The 22088-nt window shown below is 34.6% G+C and overlaps 1 pseudogene; it reads left to right on the top strand.

Annotated features, from left to right (window-relative positions):
* Nucleotides 1-887: 887 nt before the first annotated feature.
* On the top strand, nt 888-3314 carry LOC141595454 (ABC transporter E family member 2-like; annotated as a pseudogene).
* The last annotated feature ends 18774 nt before the right edge of the window (nt 3315-22088 follow it).

Genomic DNA, 22088 nt, shown 5'->3' with positions numbered 1-22088 from the left:
AATTTAGGGCAAACTGTTTGGGCCAAAAATCACATAATAGAGAAAGCCTCACTTAATAAATAAATGGGTCTAATGAGAAGGAAGGGAGCCCACGGTTAGAATAAGCACGGAGAAGGGAAATGGGTCGGCATGCACGCAGGAGAAGACTGGAGCCCATTGAAGGAGGCATTTGGAATTAGGAAAAGGGGAGTCAGGGAGATGTCAGGGAGATCAGGGAGAATTGAGGGAGATGACCAAACATGGAAAGAGTTATTATGGAAGTTATATTCCCTTTCCATAATCAAGGTAGGACATGCCTAGGGTTCTTACCCTCTAAATAGCCAAGGAAGCAATCAAAGAAGGACATTCATACACACATCCGCATTCTCATCAAGACATCAACACATTCACGTACACACGATCTTACAAGCTCGATACCTCGTGTTAGCAAAAGGTGATTACGCCTCAATTGTAATAATCCTCCCATTCAAGAATATTGCAATATTTGGCAGGGTACAGTCCCTCCCGCGGTTGTTCCCACATTGGGTTTTCCGCGTCACCAAATCTTACGTGTCAATTTATATTTCGTACTTTATTTCCTTATTTAAACTTCATCATACAAACAATCATTCAGTTAACCAACGAGTAAGACCACATTGACCCGAATCAAATAATTCGGTAAAAAATACCTAAACAGATGACTTATCGTTTTCAGTCTCTCTCATTCTCTTGTTTCTAAACTGTATGCTGATCGTTACCTCTTCATTGCAACTTTTGCTATCTTTTATGATTGACTGATTGAGATGTGACTTGGCTGCTTTCCAGTTTGTTCAGCTTGTGTATCACTACAATTAGGTACTGGTAGTAGCCTTTGTATCACGACAATGTTGCGGTAACTGGTATAAGGAATGGATTTCTGTGTAACAATGGGTTTTAGGTAGAGTTGAAACTTGAAATGGAGTTGAAGATGATGATATCATTATGTTTTTTTCTCCTCACTTGGCTAATATGTTTTGTGCAGAACCCACGAGACTGGCAAGAAATTTTAACCTACTTCAGTGGGTCTGAGCCTCAAAAGTATTTCACTCGCTTACTGCAAGATGGCGTGAAGGTGCTGTCTTTCTCTAAGTGATTTTTCTCTTGATTCTCTTTGTACTCTCTGTGTCCCCAGTGTAATTTTTTTGTGTGTGCGTGTGTGTGAGCGTGATTCCTTTGGCACCTGGCTCCTTGCGTCCTTGGGAACAATTGTTACTCTTTCTAAATTTGACAGGCGACCTGATATGTAAAGTCGCAAACCCAACCTGATCGCCCATTTCCCATTTTAAGGGTAATGAGCCTGTAAAAAATTGACCCATGACCTGAAATGATCCGCAATTTTACTGTTAGGGTTAGGGTTTAACCACAAATATATTGATCTGACCCGATGGACCCGATCATTTTGATAGTTTATCGCTTTCTTTGCATCATACTGATTTATTTTAATTAACAGGCAATCATCAAGCCTCAGTATGTGGATAATATTCCAAAGGCAGTCCAGGGTAATGTCAGAGAAGTGTTAGATCAGAAAAATGAGAGAGATGTGAAGGCTGAAATATTGTTTGATCTTGAACTTAATGAAGTTTTGGATCGTAATGTTGTGGATCTTTCTACGGATAGGGTAGGCCTATTTATCGGAGGTGTTTGCGGTCTTAGCTGACTTGAATTGCAGTATGGTGGATGCCATCTTGTGGACGCACAATGGTCAAATTGCATCTCTTATATACATTACAGATTGTTATTTCGGGTCCCAAATTGAGGATTCACATCGGATTAGGAAAATTGAGTCGAAATTGAGGCCGGTTCTTAAAGGGGACAATGACATTAGGAGCGCCAAGATGAGTGTTTCGATGGCTGTAACTCATACTGAACGAAGACTTCATCAAATGATGTTTGATAATCGCGATTATGAGAGAACGCCATCAATTAGCTCTTTAAAAGATAATCCCGAGGTCTCAGTTCAGAATTGAAATGAGAGGGGGTACTCGGTTGTCAATGTTCAGTGTAAAGATCGGCGTAAGCTCTTATTTGATGCTGTTTGCACCTTGACGGATATGGATTATGTCGTATTTCATGCAACCGTTGATACTCAAGGAAGGCGTGCTTCTCTGGTATACTTTCACGATCTTTTGCTGATATTGTACGGAAGATTAATTGTATTTTTCGTCGGCTGTCAATTAGTCTTTTAAGAGCTAGTGTCATATGGGTCAGTGTCATAATACACTTTATCATGAAACGGTTTATATGACAGGTGTGTTAATATGCATTCTTATGATTCTGTTTCAGGAATTCTACATTAAACACTCAGACGGAACCCCAATTAGTTCAGACGCTGAAAGACAACGCGTTGTTCAATGCCTTCAAGCTGCAATTCAGAGAGAGCATCCCAGGTATAATTTTTTTTGTCATAATTAGTTCTACATTAAATTATATTGGGACACAAACTCAGGGTGGCTTTAGGCTATTTGTCAGTGCAGGTGAAAGGTGAATTTACTAATTCTCAGATTGTGGTGATGCTGAGTGAAAATGGGACGGGGAAGACCACATTTATTCGTATGCTGGTAACTGTCTCTCCTAACTTACTGTATGGTGATAGTATGTGAGTATAAATATACTGAAGTTTGCTTACAATGAAAAACTGAGTCAATGTCGCCGTAATTGTCAAAATTCAGGCTGGTCTGCTAAAGCCTGACAATGTGGGAGACTCTGATGTGGAAATGCCGAGCTTCAATGTTTCATACAAGCCCCAAAGGATCAGCCCAAAATTTCCACACTGTTAGATATCTGCTTCATCAGAAGATAAGCGAGTTCTATACGCAGCCTTAATTTGTGTCAGATGTCATGAAGCCTTTGCAAATAGAGCAGTTAATGGACCGAGAAGTTGTTAATCTATCTGGTGGAGAGTTGCAGAGAGTTGCATTAACACTGTGTTTGGGAAAGGTAAATCTTTTGTCAATCTTTTCTTGCCCTCCCTCTCGCCTGCCTGTTTTTACTGTGTTGTTTGGGAGTAGTACAGCCTTTGACATTTACCCTTTTTACTGATCTAGCCGACAGATATGTATCTGATAGATGAACCAAGTGAATATCTCGACTCAGAGCAGCGTATTGTAGCCGCAAAGGTGATTAAGAGGTACATACTCCATCGTCAGAAGACTGCCTTTGTTGTTGATCATGATTTTATCATGGCAACATATCTGACAGACAGAGTAATTATTTACGAAAGGTCACCGCCAGTGGATTGTACAACAAACTCCCCTCGCCCAGTTTCACAAAATTGGGTCCTAGATTCACAAAATTAAGTCCAGCATTCACAAGATAATCCCCAAGTCCCAAAATCAAGTCCAAGATTCACAAGATTAGGTCCAGGGTTCACAAAATTAGGTTCAGGATTCACAAGATTAGCTCCAAGTTCACAAGATTAGGTCCAAGATTCACAAAATTGGGTTCAGTGTTCGTAAGATCAGGCCCGAGATTCACAAGATTAGGTCCAAGGTTCACAAACTAAGGTTCAAACATAGATCATTTTGTGAAACCCGGACTTGATTTTTTGAAGCTTGGAGTATATTATGTGAACTTCAGACCTGATTCTGTGAAACTTGATTTTGGCAAACATAGACCTGATTTTGTGAAACCTGGACTTGATTTTGTGAAGCTTGGACTAGATTATGTGAACCCTAGACCTGATTTTGTGAAACTTGATTTTGTCAAACTTAGGCTTGATTTTGTGAAATTTAGACTTGACTTTGTGAAGCTTGGACCCGGTTATGTGAACTTAGGACTTAAATTGGTTAATTTCCTAGTAAGAAATAACTATATGAGGTTGATGTATCATGTTTAATGTGTTTGCTATTTTTTGATGCATTGTTTGTACTTATCATCTATTAGCTCAAAAGGTAGACCATTGTGCTATTGCGCAAGATGTGGGTTCGAGTCCCACATAGATGAACAAATATAAATATACAATTATAATATATTTATCAATGGTAATATATGTCCAATGTCACTTGTTTATGTGTTAGATTCATTGTGATCGGGTCTAGGGATTCACGAAATTAAGTCCAGGGTTCACAAAACCATGAAGTAATTTGGTGAGGCCGGCCGCCTCGCCATAATTAACGGCCTCACTGGATCTGGACAAAAAAAAATTTGAGGATTGAGGATTAGTTAATTCAATATCACATGTTATTCAATACAATATCACGAAAAATCTGTCCTTTGCCAAAAAAAAATTATTTTTTCAAAAAAATTTTTTTTTTTTTTTTGCACAGGTGTTTTTTTTTTTGATATTTTATCGAATAACCTGTGATATTGTATTGAAGAACCTCTAATATTGTAACGAAATCCTCAATCCTCAAAAAGATAATGTATCCTCACGTAATCTCATTCCTATATATATATATATATATATATATATATATATATATATATATAGGCCGGATCCGGTGAGGCCGCTAATTATGGCGAGGCGGCCGGCCTCACCATATTCGTTCATGGACTGATTTTCAATGTTTATTTGGCTGGAAACTTAGGGTCATTCATAACTTTTCTTTTGGCCCAAATATTTTCTCACACACAAAAACCCAAATACTTTACTCTATATCTCTAAAATATAACAAACAAAATTCTTAAGCTACAGCTTGTTAGACTACTTGATTTATCTAAGCTTGGACCTGATTTTGTGAACCCTATGCATGTTTTTGTGAATCTTGGACCTTATTTTGTGAATCTAAAACTTGAATAGGTGACTTTAGACATACATTGGCAATGGTATTTATTATATAATAATCGTATATTTATATTTGTTCATCTATGTGGGTCTCGAACCCACACCTTGCGCAATAGCACAATGCTCTACCTTTTGAGCTAATAGATGATATTGTACCAAAATTAAATTATGCATCAACAAGTAACAAAGACATGAAAACATTAGTAACTTCATGTACATGTGAAACATGACACATTGGCTTATACAAGTATTTCTTACTATGAAATTAACCAATTTAAGTCCTACCTTCACAAAATCAGGTCCAGGTTTCACAAAAACAAGTTTCACGAAATTAGGTCTAAAGTTCACATAATCATGTCTAGGTTTCACAAAATCAGATCTAGGTTTCACAAAATAAAATCCTGGTTTCACAAAATGAAGTTTCACAAAATCAAGTCGAGATTTCACATAATAAGGTACAAAGTTCACAAATCAGGTCCAGGTTTCACATAAACAAGTTTCACAAAATTAGGTCTAGATTTCACATAATCATGTCTAGGTTTCACAAAATCAGATCTAGGTTTCACAAAATGAAATCCAGGTTTCACAAAATCATTCTTCACAAACCAACTCGAGATTTCACATTATCAGGTACTAAGTTCACAAAACTAGCTTCAAGGTTCACAATATTAGCTCCAATATTCACAAACAATGAAAATACAAGGTCAATAATTCACAAAATAAGAAAAAGAGTAAAATAGGTGATTTCGACCATTTTATGACCAAATTTCAAAATATTACCTTCTAGTTTCACAAAACAAGCTCTAAGATTCACAAAATAAGGTATAGGATTCACAAAATAAGAATAGGAGCAAAATAGGTGATTTTGACCATTTATGGCCAAATTTCACAATATTACCTTCTAGTTTCACAAAACAAGCTCTAAGATTCACAAAATAAGGTATAGGATTCACAAAATAATAAAAGTAGCAAAATAGGTGATTTTGACCATTTATGACCAAGTTTCACAATATAAGGCCTAGGATTCACGAAACAAGGACTATGATTCTCAAAATAATAAAAAGAGCAAAATAGGTGATTTCGACTATTTTGTGACCAAATTTCACAATATTACCTTCTAATTTCATAAAACAAGCTCTAAGATTCACAAAATAAGGTATAGGATTCACAAAATAATAAAAGGAGCAAAATAGGTGATTTTGACCATTTATGACCAAGTTTCACAATATAAGGCCTAGGATTCACGAAACAAGAACTATGATTCACAAAATAATAAAATGAGCAAAATAGGTGATTTCGACCATTTTGTGACCAAATTTCACAATATTACCTTCCATTTTCATAAAACAAGCTATAAGATTCCCAAAATAAGGTATAGGATTCACAAAATAATAAAAGGAGCAAAATATGTGATTTTGACCATTTATGACCAAGTTTCACAATATAAGGCCTAGGATTCACGAAACAAGGTCTATGATTCACAAAATAAGAAAAAGAGCAAAATCGGTGATGTCGACCATTTTATGACCAAATTTCACAATATTACCTTCTAGATTCACAAAACAAGCTCTAAGATTCACAAAATAAGGTATAGGATTCACAAAATAATAAAAGGACCAAAATAGGTGATTTTGACCATTTATGACCAAGTTTCACAATATAAGGCCTAGGATTCATGAAATAAGGACTATGATTCACAAAATAATAAAAAGAGCAAAATAGGTGATTTCGACCATTTTGTGACCAAATTTCACAATATTACCTTCGATTTTAATAAAACAGACTCTAAGATTCACAAAATAAGGTATAGGATTCACAAAATAATAAAAGGAGCAAAATAGGTGATTTTGACCATTTATGACCAAGTTTCACAATATAAGGCCTGAGATTCACGAAACAAGGTCTATGATTCACAAAATAAGAAAAAGAGCAAAATAGGTGATTTCGACCATTTTATGACCAAATTTCACAATATTAACTTCTAGTTTCACAAAACAAGCTCTAAGATTCACAAAATAAGGTATATGATTCACAAAATAAGAAAAAGAGGAAAATATGCGATTTTGACCATTTATAACCAAGTTTCACAATATAAGGCCTAGGATTCACGAAACAAGGTCTATGATTCACAAAATAATAAAAAGAGCAAAATAGGTGATTTCGACCATTTTGTGACCAAATTTCACAATATTAACTTCTATTTTAGCTCCAATATTCTTGTCCCAGAGAAACAGGTAATATTTCTTGGAGGAATGAGCCAAATTTCACAATATTACCTTCTATTGTCCCAGAGAAACCACAACCAAGAAGGTTCCTTGAGTATCTGAAACAAAGAAACAAGTAATATTTGTTAGTAGGTAACAGCTAGCAACAATGAATGCTAGGATTAAATATATATTTCCGTGTGTATATCGAGTGTCTTACAGGATGGTTAGCTTTGCCAGTTGCCCAATATTTGGAGGAAGTGAACCTGTAAGTCATATATTGTAGGATAGATCTCTGCATACATCAGATAGAGAAGATGGATATGACACCAACGCAAGGGTAAAAGTCAATATAATCACAAATGGTTTTTCAGAGTAGTAAGTGGCACCAAAGAGCATTAATAACGCCATAATGACAGCTTAATTCATCAAACACAACAAGGAGGGTACGTAAACCGCCTCATGGCTCATTCCTCCAACAAATCACAATGTATTAAAAATCCACATTGTACCAAAACTTACAGGGTTTGCAATTCAGATTACAATACAAGGTCTCCAGTCAGCTGCCTGTTAAGCCAATACTTGATAATGTTCTGAAACACAAGTGGTTCGATTAGACTCCGCATCTGAAAGGACGATGGGAGCACATTTTGTTTGAAAAGGCCAGAGCTTACACAGATATGATACGATAACTTTGGCAGATCATTCCTTCCCATTCGTTGCCACAAGGGTCTCCACCAGTCCAGCTCAGAGTTAAATTATCAAATGGATAAAGAAAAGGTAGAGATTTGGTATAAATATGAAATGAGTATAGTCAGTCCATCAATGAAATAACTTTGTCTTTCTTGTCACCAAAGATATCTGATCGATGAAGTATTTGAGTATGAGAAGCCAACACCTGCTGGTGATTCAAGGAACAGCAAGTTTGCCACTGTCCAACATTATTTCAAAGCACTAAGCACCATATTATGTGATCAAATCAGAATTCAAAAATTATGAATGACAAATAATTACACAAAAAAATTACTTAAACTTGTTCCAAGAAAATGGGTTCAAGTAAAGGGTGTTGCCATCATTCTGAATATGGAAAGGACCGATCTCCTCGGCAGCTCCATAGGCAACAGATGAGCAACCAGGGCCACCATTGAGCCACAAAACGAGAGGGTTTGTATCAGAATAGGAAGGAGACTCAATTAAACAATAAAACAAAGCTCTTCCAAAGAGAATTATTGATCACACGTAACCGGAATACTGTGCAAAATCTGCATTTTCTGGTTGGCCTGGTAAATATGTGATTTTATCCTCATTCTGATATGCAAGTATGACATTGCAGCAATTCAGAAGCAACAAGATGAAGACAGTAACAAAGAGATTCATTTTTTGTTGAATTTTCATTGAAAAATATTAAAAGTTTCAAGGCACTCGTCCATCGCACTGCTAGAGGTTTAAGATTATCTTCTCTGGCTCCACAATCAGTACACATAATTAACACCTTCAAAAAGAGCTTGAACTTTAAGGGATATTCCGTAAAAAAAAACTGACGATGTTGTCTCATAAACTTCTAACTCAAAAGTTCTAAACAACCTCAAAATAGAGAATTTGTATAGCACGAAGCTGTCAAATATTTAACAAGAGATATAAGAGATGCATTACAAAAAAACAGATTCATACACGAGTGAAGGGTTGAAGTGTAGTATCAGGTGTGGATAAATACTGGTCCACCACTTTTACCGTCAGCTCTTGCAAATTCAATCCGGCAAAATTATGAAGACAAATATGTTGTAACCATTAAACACACTTGCTCGTGAGCATTATAATTCCTGAGTCTTGCACTTTGATCAGTATATTTTAATCAAAATTTAATAATGTCATTACTTAAGCGACCAGCAACGTTCATTGCCCTACCAATGAGTCAATCAGAACTATTACTAACCAAGGATATTATAGTCTTCTTAGGTATTTCCTGAAACTCTTTCAGTTTTAGTCGCTGATTCTCCTTCTGAAGCCGGTTTTATGTCAAAGATGAATTATTTATATTATTAACATGATACCTGAGATGATTACATAGAAGTTCCATCCAAGGCTCATTCCTCAAATACTCGCCCAATATTAATACAACATCCGCCACTGCAGTTTATAAGAAAGCAATATCAGTTAAGAACTTAAGATCATTCATAGAATATTGACCCACAATAAATAATTTACGAATCTTCAGGAATTATATAAAAGCTTTAGTTCTCTTTAACAATGGTAACAAACATATGGAATTGGCTTGAGCGGATGCAATGTGACTTAAACAGAGCAAATAGATGCCAATTTAGACCTTTCTATCCTTAGAATTATGATAATAGTTTACCTCACAAATTGACATCATTTACTAGGGCTAAACAGAAGTGAAAATGTGTGTAACAAACAACAGAATTGCACATGAATGCAAACAGTCAGAGATCAACTCATATCATATAATCATAGAACAAAAAAACAAATAAAATCAAATATCATAAATTCAAAATAAATTACCAGTGACGGCGATCAAAAGAAATACACTAGCTTCATTAGCTCCGACTCTCTAGCAGCAAGCGCGACCTCAATTTCTTCACACTTTAACAATTTCGGACTCAATTTGCCTTGTAATCTGAATATTCGCTTCAATTTCATCATTAACCTAAAAAAAAGAGGAATTTTGATCATGTTTTCGAAATGATAAACTTCGGCATTACCAGTAGGTCCGCAGTAATCAAATAAGGTTAAAATTTTGAATAATCGCTTCGATTTCATCATCTAGCAATAAGGAAATAGAAACTTCGATTATTCGTTTCGATTTCATCGTTAACCTAAAACGAATTAATTCTTCGATTATTTGCAATAATTTAAGACACTCAACAACATAGGAATCGAATGAGATGGAAATTAGAGTAAACCTTGTCAAGCATATCCTTGAGAGTCGAAATTTGGATAAGAATTGAGCTTGAGCCGTCCATGGCGATGGTGCGCGAGCCAAAACCTGAACGACAATGCCTCCTGATTTCTCCTTTGCTTCAAACTTCGAATCACTGGAGCTTAGTTGAAGAGAGAGAAGGAAACGCAATAAAATGAGTAATTAAACTAGTTGAGCTTTAATTTAGCAAATTAAATAAGTAGATCGAAAATTAGTGTGATGGATACGGATGAAAGCAGGATGAATCGAAATGAAGATAAGTTGATCGAAGTTACCTAATTTCAGGATGACAATGGCGGTCGGAAAGCTCAGTGATAATGGCGGTCGAAAAGCTCGCTGATAATGGCGAACATAGAGCTGAAGATGGAGGAGCTCGGTTGAAGATGAATTGTAGAGAGAGAAAGTGGACGAAGTAAATTAATCGAGTAAATGAATGAAAAATGTGTGCGTTAGTTAATTAGAATTATATAGGGGACACGTGGCATTATCTGGTGGGTCTATCATTTTTAGATCTAATGGTTTAGAATGGGTACAGCTACCTCACCCTAAGAAGGGTGTCTCACATGATTCAATTTCTATATAGAAATTGAATCATGTGAGACACCCTTCTTAGGGTGAGGTAGCTGTACCCATTCTAAATCGTTTGATTTAAAATTACAGACGCACAAGATGTTGACATGTATCCCCATAATAATTCCTAACTAACCGCACCTTTCCTCTCAAACAAAATCATTTACTCACCCTCACTTTCTCTCTCTTAATCTCGTCTTCATCAACTCTCCGTTTTCGCCATTTTTCTGAGCTCCGTCTTCGCCATTCACTCAGATTTCGACGCCATTTTCTCGCTGAGCTTCCTTCCGCCATTATCAATAAGCTTTTTGACCTCCATTAACATCCGGAAGTTAGGTAATTTCAATCACTCATTTCGATTCATCCCGATTTTATTCCTCATTCTTCACAAAAATTTCGATCAACTTATTTACTTTGTTAAATTCTCTATCAACTAATAAAATAACTGATTTTCTTTCTTTTTTATGCAGGCTTTGATCGATTTGAGAGGAAATCTTCATTCATTCCGTCTTTTTCGATTAATCTCGTCTTCGCCATTATCACTGACCTTTTATTCCGTATTTTTTACACTAACTTTCAATCGACTTAATTAATTGGTAAAATTCACGCTCAGCTAGTTTAATTACTTATTAATTTGTTTTTGTGCAGGTTTTAATCGTTTATTGAGCTCAAGTGTGCACAATAGGAATGCATACAATTAATTGAAGATGATTTCTCTGCTTATTCGTAAGATCCTTCCCATTTCTTACTTATTTACTACATCGATTTCAGTTTTTGGTTTGTTAATCTGTTACGTTTTGGTGTAAATCTTATTAAATCACTTTAATTGCTGAGTTTTGATCTTGTTTTAATGTTTCTCTTCACTTCACTTAAGTTAGTTTTAGCAGCTTATTGTAAAACTATATTCAAACTTTGTTTTCCTATTTTTGTGAATCTTATATCTTATTTTGTGTAGCTGGGATATGAATTTGTGAAACTAGAATCTGCTACTGTAAACCTTGGACTGAATCCTTGCTGTTGTATCTGATTTGCTAAATCTTATGTAGTTAGTTTAATTACTGAGTTTTGCTCTTGTTTTACTATTTTCCCTCACTCGACTTCATCGATTTTCTTTGAGTTTTCTTCGCATTCCTACTCTGCTCGATTATGCTCGTAGTTTATGTTTCATTGTTATTGTTCACTTTTAGTTTTGATCATTATATTAGTTAGGCCACTAGTGGTCTTGCAATCTCTCTCTTTTTCATGTGAAATATTGTGGATATCATATCTTAATTAGGCCACTAGTGGTCTTGCAATCTCTGTTAGATTGATTGGAATGGATTATTCAATGAGTGTGTGGAATAGCACTATGGTAGTTTGGGGGGGTTAACGGTATCTCAGTTTAGTTTTAAAAGTGGCAAGGCACATCGAGGCGATGAGTGTTTATTAGAGCATCCGCAACAATGGGGCTCCCCATATTTTCTCTTTCCTTCTCTTATTCGTCCACCTCATTTTCCACTAACTTTTTCATTTACCCTCTCCATTTCATAATTACATTTATACAATAATGAAGCTCCCCAATTCACACACAAACATTTGGGAACCTCCCCAAAAGTAACACAAATTGTCTTGCTTTTTTTTTTGGGAACCTTCCCTAAAAACAGTGGAGCCTCAAATAATGGGGAGGTTGATGCAACAATGAGGATCCCCATATGAGGAGAGAGGGTGCATATGGGGAGCTATTTTCCCACCTTTGCGGATGCTCTTAGACACAAGATGCCAGCTATGAGGTGAAGGTTCACGCCTATTTCGCACGACACACATTGTTTTTACTAATTTTACAAATATATTTATGTGCATTTCTACCATTTTGAATTTGCTCATCACCTGATCCAATTCTGAATAGGTGTTGAACCTCTCTTATATTTTCAACACTGCTCCCTTTGTTCTTATACGTGTGCTTTTTGTGACATGTAGATTCGACCAGATAGACAGACTTTATACTGGAGTGCTACATGGCCAAAGGAGGTGGAGTCTCTGGCTAGGAAATTTTTACGTAATCCTTACAAGGTCCACTTTAAATCTGTTTCCAGGAGGAATTTTTGTTCATTTTCATCACAATTATGCCTTTTCAGTCCGTTCAGTTAAATCTTACCCCAAACATATATGTCATGATCTGATACGTAAGCCAAATCTCATATATTGCATTGATTAAGATTTTCTTTCATATGTCCAGAGGATATCTATTGCATACTTAGCGGCTGCATTATGTAGGATTTGGCTTCCTTGTCGAAAGTGGAAAAGATTCGGAATTATGAGATTCAACTTTATGCATTGGTGAGTTTTAAATGCCATCTCATATTAAAGACTGAAATTTTCTTCCATGTATGCAGTGTATGATGATGCAATGTTGCTATGTAGGTGTGTTGTTGAGAAAGAAAAGACCTTTCCCCATCAAATAGTATCGTGTTGCTCGAGGTGAATACTGCTAACGACTTCTTTACAAATAATTATATGCTGATCCTGAACTTTCAGTGAAAACCTTAGAATGAGTTATAACAAGTATTAACAAGACAATAACTCTTGCAGACTGATGTCTCGTATGTCATTCTCTTAATTCAGTTTTATTTTACAGTTAGACCAATCTGAATTTTAGGTAAAATGTGGATCGAGAGTTGGCCTTAGCCCTGCATGCAATGCAGCAGGAATGATTGATCGCCATGTGCTTGGTGTTAGTCACCTTTATGCCAAACCTGCTTTCGGAAACTTGAAGGTATCTTTTCAAGATCTCGGGGATTCTTTGGTACTATCGGAACTACATGTATCTAAAACATAACAACTGTCTACATCACAGGAATGTAACAAAACCAAGATCGGAATTCCAGAGAGTTCACCTTCATGGTGTCATGCTCCGTTTAATCCGGAAGGAATTTTGGGGTAACATGAATTTTTTGCAGTTTCTCGCATACCAAAGTGTTGCGACTTGCGAGTTCTTGATGCTGTAATATATCTGTGGATCGCAGTCACTTACAGTTCAGATGACTTGCATCATTGGACTTCAGTTTGGTCATATTCTTGTACACATGCAGGTCAGGACTCTTTACACCTTCTTCATCTTTGATTTTTTGTATAGCCTTCTTTTTGTTGAATATATGACATTTCTGTGATGAAAGTGTTGTCTATATTTTCATTCTGATTTTTATTTCGATTCATCTCGATTTCATTTTGCATCCATCACACTAATCTTCAATCAACTTATTTTATTTGTAAAACTTGGTCATGTTTTGGCACGCATCCTTTATTACTCCTATAATGTTAAATCACTTTACTATGCACATTGTTTGGCCGAGCTTTCATTCACTAATTCAACTATCTAATACGGAGTACACTATTAGTCGCATCTAATATTAGATAGTTCAATAATTTGTTTTTCCACGTGTAAAGGGACTTTGTTCTTTAATTTCTTTTTACACAAAATCTTGCGACAAATAATCTCAATAGCTTGAACTGCAGCTAACGTCATACGATGTATAAAAATTCATGTTAACCTATCTTATTTCTCTTTATGCTTTTTTTTTTCTATTCTTTGATTTGATGTTGGATGTACTCCCAACTACTTTGCGACAATGATTATGTTAGCCTATTATACTTAGGTTCATACAGTTTCTTAACGATAATATACGATTTGTCAAGCGTACTAATAGTGTGATTTGATTTGAAATTGTATGTAGGTACATGTGTATAACAAGGCTCTTCAGTTCATATGTTGAACCAATCGAAGGTAAGTGTCTAATAACTTCTTCGAGTCTTCGATGATGAGATGTAGCTAAGTAACTTTTTCGGTTATCTGGTATAATTAATTCATGCTGGGATGCTGGGATGATTTTGTGAAACGTTGATTTAGAGTATCGCCATTTTTCAAATAACGAGTTTAAGGAATTGACCAAGTGACGAATACGGGGAAAAACAATCAGTTTTGCAACACTACCAATTATGTCGAGTATTTTAGTAAAGGGATTGAATGGAAATTGTATTAAAGTGGTAGATGTGAAGTATTAACAAATCATGGGCTGAATATTTTCGTATTCAAATGCGATACCACCCAGGCAACGTGAGCGGGCTTAAAACCTCCAATTCTTCTTATGGTAATTTATTAGTCTGGCATTTAAGTTTCTCTAATATTTATTTGCCTTATTCATTCAGGCAAGTACGATTTGATTTATATAACCACGATTCGTGATTAATGATACAAAGATGAGTATGAAGTTCATGTTCAAGGTAACTCCTCTTTGTGAAGGTCTCATGTAAAACCGTTTTACGCGTAAAATCAATATACCAAAGTTGGTCATAAATGGTCAAAATCATATATATTATCTTGTTTCGTGAATCCTAGGCCTTATATTGTGAAACTTGGTCATAAATGGTTCAAATCGCCTATTTTCTTCTTTTTATTATTTTGTGAATCATATACCTTATTTTGTGAATCTTAGAGCTTGTTTTGTGAAAATAGAAGGTAATATTGTGAAATTTGATCACAAAATGGTCGAAATCACCTATTTTGCTCTTTTTATTATTTTGTGAATCATAGACCTTGTTTCGTGAATCCTAGGCCTTATATTGTGAAACTTAGTCATAAATGGTCAAAATCGCCTATTTTTCTCTTTTTCTTATTTTGTTCATCTTATACCTTATTTTGTGAATCTTAGAGCTTGTTTTGTGAACATAGAAGGTAATATTGTGAAATTTGGTCACAAAATGGTCGAAATCACCTATTTTGCTCTTTTTATTATTTTGTGAATCATAGACCTTGTTTCGTGAATCCTAGGCCTTATATTGTGAAACTTGGTCATAAATGGTCAAAAGCGCCTATTTTCCTCTTTTTCTTATTTTGTGAATCATATACCTTATTTTGTGAGTCTTAGAGCTTGTTTTGTGAAATAAAAGGTAATATTGTGAAATTTGGTCATAAAATGGTCGAAATCACCTATTTTGTTCTTTTTATTATTTTGTGAATCATAGACTTTGTTTCGTGAATCCCAAGCCTTATATTGTGAAATTTGGTCATAAAATGGTCGAAATCACCTATTTTGCTCTTTTTTTTTATTTTGTGAATCATAGACCTTGTTTCGTGAATCCTAGGTCTTATATTGTGAAACTTGGTCATAAATGGTCAAAATCACCTATTTTGCTCCTTTTATTATTTTGTGAATCTTATACCTTATTTTGTGAATCTTAGAGCTTGTTTTGTGAAAATAGAAGGTAATATTCTGAAATTTGGTCACAAAATGGTCGAAATCACCTATTTTGCTCCTTTTTTTATTTTGTGAATCATAGACCTTGTTTCGTGAATCCTACGCCTTATATTGTGAAACTTGGTCATAAATGGTCAAAATCGCCTACTTTCCTCTTTTTCTTATTTTGTGAATCATATACCTTATTTTGTGAATCTTAGAGCTTGTTTTGTGAAATTAGAAGGTAATATTGTGAAATTTGGTCATAAAATGGTCGAAATCACCTATTTTGCTCTTTTTCTTATTTTGTGAATCATAGTCCTTGTTTCGTGAATCCTAGGCCTTATATTGTGAAACTTGCTTATAAATGGTCAAAATCACCTATTTTGCTCCTTTTATTATTTTGTTAATCATATACCTTATTTTGTGAATCTTAGAGCTTGTTTTGTGAAAATAGAAGGTAATATTGTGAAATTTGGTCACAAAATGGTCGAAATCACCTATTTTGCTCTTTTTATTATTTTGTGAATCATAGACCTTGTTTCGTAAATCCTAGGCCTTATATTGTGAAACTTGGTCATAAATGGTCAAAATCGCCTATTTTTCTCTTTTTCTTATTTTGTGAGTCATATACCTTATTTTGTGAATCTTAAAGCTTATTTTGTGAAACTAGAAGGTAATATTTTGAAATTTGGTCATAAAATGGTCGAAATCACCTATTTTGCTCTTTTTCTTATTTTGTGAATTATTGACCTTGTATTTTCATTGTTTGTGAATATTGGAGCTAATATTGTGAACCTTGAAGCTAGTTTTGTGAACTTAGTACCTGATAATGTGAAATCTCGACTTGATTTGTGAAGAATGATTTTGTGAAACCTGGATTTCATTTTGTGAAACCTAGATCTGATTTTGTGAAACTTAGACATGATTATGTGAACTCTAGACCTAATTTTGTGAAACTTGTTTATGTGAAACCTGGACCTGATTTGTGAACTTTGTACCTTAATTTGTGAAATCTCGACTTGATTTTGTGAAACTTCATTTTGTGAAACCTGTATTTTATTTTGTGAAACCTGGATTTTATTTTGTGAAACCTAGATCTGATTTTGTGAAACCTAGACATGATTATCTGAACTTTAGACCTAATTTTGTGAAACTTGTTTTTGTGAAACCGGGACCTGATTTTGTGAAGGTAGGACTTAAGTTGGTTAATTTTAGTAATCTTTTGAACAAATTTGGATTAAAATCTCATCTTTTTGATGAAGATTAAAGAGAGAGAAGAGAGAAAAGCATGAACCTTTTTGCATGTTTTGTAAGAATGAATTATATCATCATATGAATGTGTGTAAGGAAAATAAAATAACCAACAACCCACAATGGAGAGGGAGTGTCACGGTTTTAAGAGCCAAAATTGGCATCATTTCTTTTCCTTTTACTCTTCTCAAAAATAGTAGGTGTGTAAGAGGTGTAAGACTAGTAGTAGGTAGGCATCATTATGTTTATTTTATCAAATAAAATAAAACAACCAAAACCCACTAACACACCCTCCATTTTCGGTCCATATACTTAAAATGGACTACCATTTTATTTTGTCAATTTGTCATTTGTCACACAATATGTCACATGTAGTATGATACATGTTATTAATTAATTTAATGCATATTTATCACATAAATATCATTTTATGAATTAATTAAGTTACTTTCAACAAATTGACTAGTGATACTTGATCATGTAAATAAAATGGGTTATATAATTATAATTCACAATGTCTTGTAATTATAATCAACCATTCATTCTTATCTTTATTGTTTCTCAAACAATAAACAATTTTAGTAATAAAGCATTTTATTTACTAAAATAAATCTTATTTAATCCCATTACAATAAGATATCAATATTCTCTCTCACAAATTGAATTTGTTCAATTTTTAAGGAATTAATTAATCTGTATCGGTATACAATTAATTAACTTTTTTTAATTAAGGGAATCGTCCTTTAGGTGTGACCTCAAGGGATCAACTGATCACCACCGTCGCACGACAAAGAATGTCAAACTCTAGTCAACCAATCATTACCGATATGTGTGGACCAGTTGACTATATATGTAATGTATCATCCCTTCCGCATTCTTGAAATGAGATTTAATAATGATATTTAAATCATGTGATCGCACTATTGTTGAGGACACATATTCCAACAATCCCACTTGTCCTCGACAAGTGTGCGTCACCAATTCTCTTGTCCTATTACTATCTCCCACTCAATGCAAGGTGTCTTTCGGTCGTACTTGCAAGTGATCATATCGAGAGTGGTTTCCTCGATCCGGAGAATAACTGATTGACCGGAATTTATCCACCATGGATACCTTCCGAGCGTGGCCACGCATTTCCAGTTCATTACTCCTCGAGTGGCCCTGAGATATTGTTTTAACCCTGACAAGGAGGTGGACAATTCCTATTGCACTTATTCCCTTCGACTAGCCACAGCCATCATAATCCAAAATATGCCCATTTGACCACATTTACGAAGGTCGTAGTAACACAAATCAAAGTTAATCTGAAACTGTGCCATCTTAGGTGAACAGTCTTTAGTCAAAAGAATCGACTCATTAGAATACTATAGTAGCTCTCGCCACGACCAGGCTTTATAAATTTGCCAGAACTCTATAAGCGGTCACTGCCCGACAAAGTGTTCCTAACAGTCTGCCTATGTGATCGACTAGTCATCTCACATGACTCTATGGCACTTGAACTTGCCATCAATCGCATCACACTCTAGTCACTTCGAGACGTCACCTCATACAAGTGACTATGGGCGAATACAATGCTAATCCGTGTTCACTTTAACGGGTTCAATGTTGTCTCTACAACCCGTTTGGATGTAACAAAGTATAAAAGAAGAGTTTTAGAGTAAAACTCAAACGACAAATGCGATTATCACATATGAATAGTCAATGCTTGATTACTACTTCATATTCTATAATCTAATTTGATCTTTTATGTAGTTATTCATCTCAATTTAATTGAAATGACATGACTCATCATGTTAAGCCTATGAGAAGGCTTTGGTTAGTAGGTTTTATCAACTTCTTGTACCTTACTCAACCTTACTACATACTCGTTTTCCTTTGTAATGTATACATTTGCATTACAAAACTTTCTGAGTACGTGTCGAGATCCAATCAAGACATAGGCCCTCTAGCCTAAGAATAGCTCCCACTTTTTTTCACAAAGTGTGGGGACTCATCCTTCTTGCACATCTCATGATCGCAAGTGTACTCAATTTCCGTTATAAATATCTCTCATTGTTCTTTATTGCTTAGAACGATTCTAGAAAATCTACTTCTTAATTAACATTGCCACAATGGTATCTTAACCATCCTAATGTGTTTTGATTATGGTTTTGTCGGAAACCATGCGCAATCTCAATTGTCAATTGTCACTTGTGTAACACCCTTACACAATATTGCATCATAAACACTTTGCTTTACTTCCTTAATGCTTCTGCAAGCACTTAAGGGTAATCTTTATAGCTTACTTGGTAAAGATTACTTAAATTCGATTTTTGAAAACAATTCATCATACTCAAAGCATATGAAGTGTTATACATCATTTCTTTTTAATTGATTCGGCAGCGAAACCAAATGAAATCAATCAAATATGTTCAATTTAATTGAACTAGTCATGAATCTTATCAACATAAGACTTCTTACTGACGCTAATATCATGTGGATTTATCTTCATAAATCCGGATATTCAAGATGTATTATAATACTCCAAAAGTCTTAAATCATTCTCAATGATCAATATGTCATCCACATATCGGACCAATTAAAAATTCCGTAACTCCCACTAAACTCCATGTATAAACACAACTTCTCGACTTATCGAGAAATGTTTTATCACATGATCAAAATGTTGATTCCAACTCATTGATGTCCTACTTAAGATTCTCTCTTAAGTTTCACATTATCTTAGGATTGCATGAATCTATAAAACTTATGACATGTATTGAATACATTCCTTCTATTGAAGAAGTGAGTTTTAGATTCACTTGTTGTATGCATATCCTCATAATGAAACACAATCCCTAAGAAGATCCAAATAGACTTAATCATTTCAATTAGTGCAAAACCCTTTGCAACTAATCTTGCATTGAAATATCTCTTTATTAGTGCAAGACCCTTTGTCACTAATCAAGCCCTTTCGTTTCGGATTTTCATGGCTCTAAGCCTTGTATTGAGTTGTGACTTAAACACTCTTATGTAAGTCATATGTTCATTACTTTCTAGAAGTAATCAACTTAAATCAAATAATTTCTTTTGTAAGTTATAAGCTCTTTACTTTCTTAAGAGTAGCATGAATTCATCATCTTTAACAAGTGACGAATTTAACCTCCTAGGTTTTAAAGAAACAATGTATAATGTCTTACACAAAACGTCTCATGTAGCCAAGAAAGACCAGTTTCTTGCGACATAACATTCTCTGTGGCATTCTTTGTGGCTCTTGAATAATTTCTCCCACTCTGTCTTCTAAAAATAAACTTGTATTTTAGAAAGACAGCTTCATGAGCCGCAAACCCGTCGTGCTCGTGATAATTGCAAGGGAAAAATGAGCATTTGTTTCTTGTGAGAAACTTACAACCATGGTACCCTTACCATTTCATATCTCATATGATTCGATTTAGTGGAAAAATAATTTAGACAAAAAATGATAAAATCCCCAAAAGGATCAAGTAACTCAAAGTAACTTGATTGAAGTCCAAACCATATCGAATAGCGTTTGATTTCTTATCCATCCACACATTATTTCATAATGCGTGCTAAGAGAGATTAACTTGTGATACTATATCACATTTCCTTTGGCTTATATCAAAGTCTTCACTTTGATAATCCCATCACGACTAAATCGTGATTCCTTGAACTCTTGAACTTCTTCAAAGATTTCTCTATTTACCTTATTAAGTGAACACACTAGCGTCAACTTAAATCGTTGGTAAAAGAGAATGATCAACCTATTATGGATCAATGACTTATAACCTCGATCTCCTTTTCAACCAAAAGGCACGAGACATCTTGCTTTGAATACAAGATACGCATATACCATTAACAATCTAATGGTTTCAAGAGTACTCGTTAACTCTTTGCGTTCATTATTTCAAAATTTAAGGTTTAATCTTGGGTTACCAATTTGAGTCTTACATCATCTACATGATATATATATTATACTAGTTTGGTTTAGAATATAATCACCTTGATAATGGGCTAGCCATACATCAAACCGTGGTGTATAGGGTCACAAAAGTTAAACCTCTTTTGTATCGTAACAAGTATATATTCTTATTTAGAGTTTATGCACTTAATAGTCACAATTAAGTACCACTTTAAATCCAAAAACTAGATTGAGTACACAATTACTCTATCTCTCGACATTATTGTTGCTAGTCGTCATATTCTTATCATCCCATGTATCAAACATAATGATGAAAACCACCACCGGTTTCTAATATTGACGAAGTAGTACTAGCAAAATTTATGTCAATCATATAAACATTTAAAGAAGAAGATCCCATTAGATGTCCCACAACTAACTTGTTGATTCTTCAATAATTTGGGGTAGTTTCCTTTCTCATGTCCAACATTTAAGACAATGGAAACTTTATCGGTCGGGATTGATAGGTTTAGTATCGTCATTCTCAACAACTTTACCTTTAACATAACCTTGTATCAATTCCATTCTAATTTTACTTCTTTAACCTCGTCCTCATCTTAACGGTTTAAGAGAATGCCCCCACTCATTTCAATGAGTCTTTACTTAGAGAAGCAAAGGTGAATTTTATAAAGATTACTCTTCAATTCAATCGTTTTAGTCTTACAACTTTCATTGAAGTGGTTGCGTTATTTTGGTCAATTACGAATTCTGACAAAACTAATTACCAAAACAATTTATCGCTTCAAGGTACTTAATTCATTTAAGTACATGAAAAACAATCCATTGTAAGTAGATATGTTAGTCTAGAATCAAAAACTTGTTTGATAATGACTAACTTTAATCTATACTCTTTACAAGAGATCCTTAGCAATGGTTCATATGAGGTTTTAGAAGCAAATTCAAATTTTTGTCTTTAGTTACGATGTTTTAACGGAGATTTGAGTCAAAATCGAAATGATATCGTATATGAATTGTGGTAAAGAAATATAACAATATGATAACGGAATAATGGAAAACTTGACATTTATCGTTTTATTAGTACTTGTAAATAACAAGTAAAGCATTTACATAGTGACCTCTACCCAACTATGATAAATGATTCCAAGACCCAAATTCATATTAACTTGGGCACGGTATGGCCGATGAAACCCTTATCAATATAACTCGGTAGATTAACGCTTTAATCGATTCTACTTTTAGAACTCTTGGTCGA

Source organism: Silene latifolia, chromosome 8 (assembly GCF_048544455.1).
Source record: "Silene latifolia isolate original U9 population chromosome 8, ASM4854445v1, whole genome shotgun sequence".
Lineage (NCBI taxonomy): Eukaryota > Viridiplantae > Streptophyta > Magnoliopsida > Caryophyllales > Caryophyllaceae > Silene > Silene latifolia.
The sequence above is the reverse complement of the archived record's forward strand: the minus strand, read 5'-3'. Positions and strand labels throughout refer to the sequence as shown.